Source organism: Gossypium arboreum, chromosome 1 (genome assembly GCF_025698485.1).
Source record: "Gossypium arboreum isolate Shixiya-1 chromosome 1, ASM2569848v2, whole genome shotgun sequence".
Taxonomy (NCBI): Eukaryota; Viridiplantae; Streptophyta; class Magnoliopsida; order Malvales; family Malvaceae; genus Gossypium; species Gossypium arboreum.
Genome location: NC_069070.1, coordinates 11,669,955 through 11,674,848, shown reverse-complemented (window position 1 = coordinate 11,674,848; position 4,894 = coordinate 11,669,955). Strand labels below are relative to the sequence as shown.

Sequence of the window (4,894 nt, the reverse complement as noted above, 5' to 3'; positions counted from 1 at the left end):
CACATGGAGTAGGAGGCAAGGAATTACTCAAGAAAAGCTGATTGATCCATCACAGAAGCCGGATTCATCGTCAGGACTGAAGATCTTTCTTCAATTTCTTTCAAAAGTTTTAGGTTTTCTTTATGTTTTGTTATCTTCAGTCTTTTGAGATGTTTTCTTTCATAATTATGAACTAAAACCCCTAAATACCTAAGGGGAATGAAACCTAGGACAAATCTTGTTATTATTATCTGAATTGTATGATAAATATTTGATTTGTTCTTAATTATGTGTTCTTAATTCTTGTTTTAATATTCCAAGATATTGATTCAAGTTTATGCGCTTATTCAGAGGAGCAAAAGTCCCTGTCTAAGAGTAAATTTGTCATAATTAAGCGGAGTTGATTGCATGCTTAGAGATAGGGTGACAAGATTTTGCCGGATTAAGGTGAAACCTAATAAGGGAGTCCATAGATTGAGTTAATACAACACTAGGATGTTAATTAGAAAGGGATTTCAATTAATTAACCTAGGGTTAGACGTTATTAGTCTCGAGAGAGATAATAATATAACTTAGGAATTTCTACGGATCAAGTCAAATGAATAAATTCTCTGATTCAGAGTTAAATAACAAGTGAATTCTAGGTGGATTTTTCCTTGGATATTGTCTTAATCAATCGAGTTTTCCTAAAAGATTTTCCCCAATTTTCTCTCTGTGCACCCTTAGTTTATTTAATTAGTTTAGATACACAAATCTTTTAATTTTTAGGCTAGATAATAAAAAGAAAGTAATTACTAGTACTCTTGGTCCCTTTGGGTTCGACAATCCAGTCTTGCTAAAGCTATAATACTGTTCGATAGGTACACTTGCCTTCATCGTGATAATAGTTAGTTTCAAGAATGATTAATCATAAATTTTTTTAAAACCTGTCGCAAATATCACGCATCAAGTTTTTGGCGCCGTTGTCGGGGAATTAAGATATTAGGAACACTCGATTTTTATTACTTTAGCCATTTTACTTTTATTGCAATTTAAATTTTTATTTTCTTTTCTAATTTCTAGTTTATTTTCTTCTGATAGGTTTTTCTAGTTTATGACCAGAAGAAACCCTTTCAGGACCATTACTTTATGACAATGAGATCGATCGCATAGTTCATAGAAACCAAAGAGAAATAAGGCGAAGCTTAGGATACAAAGAGGAAGAGCAAGAGGACGATACTTCAACCACAACCGAGGAGATGGCTGAAAATCAGGAAAATCCGCTACCTCCTACTATTGCTGCTAATCAAAATCTTGCTCCACGTACTATGTATGATTATGCTAAACCTTCTTTAACAGGAATTGAATCAAGCATAGTTAGGCCTGCTGTCACTGCAAATAATTTTGAACTGAAACCTAACATAATTCAAATGATACAACAATTTGTTCAGTTTGATGGTTTGCAAGATGAGGATCCCAACGCTCACTTGACAAATTTTCTGGAACTTTGTGACACTTTTAAAATTAATGGCGTTTCAGATGATGCCATTCACCTTCGGTTATTCCCTTTTTCATTGAGGAACAAAGCTAAACAATGGTTGAACTCGTTACCACGAGGGTCAATCACTACTTGGGAACAAATGTCGCTAAAATGGCTAAATTACATAATGATATCTCTTCTTTTGTGCAGATGGATTTAGAAACACACTACGATGCATGAGAGAGATAGAAGGACCTTTTGAGAAGATGCCCTCACCATGGGTTACCACTCTAGCTACAGGTTCAAACGTTTCACAATGGCTTGAATTCTTTGACTAGATAGATGATTGACACAGCTGCTGGTGGAACTATCAATAATAAGCACCTGAGGATGCTTATGAATTTATAGAAGAGATGTCACTGAATAATTATCAGTAGCAAGTCATGAGGACAAAGCCAATGAAAACAGCTGGCATTTTTAACGTTGATTCGATCACCATGCTCTCTAATCAGGTAGAAATTTTAAATAGAAAAATTGATGATTTTCTTGGTTCTTCACAGGTTCACCCAGTAATGCAGTGTGAAGCAAGTGGAGGTGGATCAAGCAATTCAGAATACCCACCCTATGGCCACAACATGGAAAACGAGCAGTTAAATTACATGGGTAATAATCCTCGATCTCAAAATAATCGTTATAGTAACACTTACAATGCAGGTTGGAGGAACCACCCAAATTCTTCATGGGGAGGCCAAGGAAATCAGAGACCACCACCACCTCCAAGCTTCTAACAAAGACCTTACCAGCAAGAGAAAAGCCAAACCTTGAGGAGATGCTAACAAAATTCATCTTAGTGTCAGAAAATCATTTTCAGAATACCGAGACAGTAGTTAAGAATCAAGAAGCGTTGATCTAAGGGCTCGAAACTCAGATAGGACAGCTCACCAAATTAATATCTGAACGACCACAAGGTAGCCCGCCGAGTAACACTGAATCTAACCTAAGGGAACAACTCAACGCAATTACCATCCAAGCCAAGGAAGGGTTAGTGGAACCTGAACCAGAACCAAAGCAAGGAATCTTGGTAAGTAAAAGCAAAGGTGAGGTACACCACAGTGAACAAACACCGGTAAGTAAAGAGTACTAACCTCGTGTGCCATACCCCAATGCGACAGGGAAAGACCGCACAGACGAACAATTCAGAAAATTCCTTAAATTATTAATGAAATTACATATTAACTTACCATTTATTGAAGCTCTTTCGCAGATGCCAAAAGCAGTCAAATTCTTAAAAGAGCTTTTAACAAATAAGCAGAAGTTGGATGAGGCGGCACATGTGGAGCTAAATGCGGTTTGCTCAGCCATACTACAGAATAAGCTGGCCAACAAATTGGTAGCTTAGACGTTAATAATGCTTTGGCTGATTTAGAGGCTAGCATCAATGTCATGCCTTACAAAATGTTTAAGCAACTAGGTCTTAGGAAACCCAAACAAACTAGGATGAGTCTTCAATTAGCCGATAAAACAATCAGATTTCCTAGGGGTATTATTGAAGATGTACTCGTTAAAATTGACAAATTTATATTCCCAGTTGATTTCGCTATTCTAGACATAGAGGAGGATAATAACGTTCCTTTAACTTTAGGGAGGCCCTTTTTAGCAACTGATAGAACAATAATTGATGTTGGCACAGGTGAAATCACACTTCGTGTGGGAGTTGAAACAATCACCCGTCAAGCTCGTAATTTGAGTAACATATCGAAATTTGAAGGTGGTTGTATAAATCATTCTACTAAAACTAACCATGTGGTACAACCTACTTTGCAGGCAATAGGCTTGAAGAACATACATGAGCGATGTTCAAGCAACAACAAAGGACCTATTTATGAAAAACAAAGGCTACAAATCGAGGAGCTAGATGAATGGTGGACACATAAATCAAGAACACACGATAAACCAAAACCGTACCATGACAAGCTAAATTTTTCCCCAAATCAACTTAAGGTTGGAGACAAAGTGCTATTAGACGCAGTAGCCCCTCGTATTACCACTTCTAAACCGAATGAAGAAATCCCTCTTACGGTGCTTAGCATTTTTCCATACGGTATAGTCGAGTTACTTCATCCCAAATTCGGCACGTTTAAGGTAAATAGTACTCATCTTAAACCTTATGTTGATAAAATTTATAGTAAGGATGAGGAGTTTAAACTCCTTGAACCACCATGACCACGCAACAAGAGAGGTAAGTCGAGCTTAGACTATAAATAAGCGCTTCTTGGGAGGCTACCCGAGCACTAACAGTATTGATGTCTTTAAAGTTTTAGTTTTTAACATCTAATCACTAACTGAGTCCTTGAAACACAGGTTTTGCTAATCCATATCGTCAGGCACACGGGCGTGCCTTAGGCCGTGCTCACACCATGGGAGGAGACACGGCCATGCGGTACAGCCATGTGAAAACAGGGCAAAAATCTTTCCCCAACACAAGATGCGATAAGTTGCCACGGTCGTGCAATGTGGCTGTAGGCGAGTCTATCAAAACAACATGAGCGTGCGACACGCCTGTGTCTATAAACCGTGGTTGAGACTGACAATTTAGCAAGGGTGTACGACACGCCCGTGCCCACCACCCGTGCTCAAGACTGATAAAACAACACGGCCGTGTGCATCAACATGCCCAAAGAGCACAAGCGTGTGACGAATTTCTGGCGCGCCCAACTTTAAAAATTGTAAAACACACGGGCTAAAATTAGGGCATACGGGCGTGCCCCACGACCGTGTGCCCCAAAATCTATATAAACCCCTCACTATTCATCATCCTTTTCCCCAAAATCCCTAACCCTAGCCACCACAACTTCTTCACACACCCTCCCTGCCACACCCGTGCATCGACCACAGCATTACCCTCGACGACTCAAGCTTTTCCCTCTTACGTTTGTTTACTACTTTCTCTCTATTCTCTTCAAATATTTTACTTATTTCATTATTTTTTTTATTTGATTATTTTAAGTAAATATTCATAGTTATAATAATACTTATGCTCTTTGTTAGAAATTTTCCATTTTAGTCAATACATTATGCTACATTCATCCATTTTTTTGTGTCTCCATAGATTTCATGCTTACCCACACCATATTTCATATTATCAAACCCACATGCATTCATTCACTAGATATTTTCGTTAACATTATTCTCGTAGTCATATTCATAATAATGACCTGATATATCTGCTTTGGTTGTTTTAGTATATTTTTCATCTAGTAGAGAGCCTCATAAAGTATTCTTATTCAGTTTTAAGCATGCTTGCATTTTTTTCCACGCTATTCTTGGGGAGTATATAACTTCGACTTTGCATTGCAGGTATACAATGTCAACCTCACATGGCAAGAAGACTGTTGTCCCCGCTTCTAAGAAAAGGAAAGGAGTAGCGTCATCTTCGGGTCCTACCGCGGAGATCAG

General features: G+C 38.1%; 1 non-coding gene across 1 annotated transcript; it reads right to left on the bottom strand.

Moving 5' to 3' along the window:
• Positions 1–1,616: 1,616 nt before the first annotated feature.
• On the bottom strand, positions 1,617–1,722 carry LOC128281980 (small nucleolar RNA R71). The gene has a single exon (XR_008272290.1). It is a non-coding gene; the product is annotated as a small nucleolar RNA R71 (small nucleolar RNA).
• Positions 1,723–4,894: the final 3,172 nt, after the last annotated feature.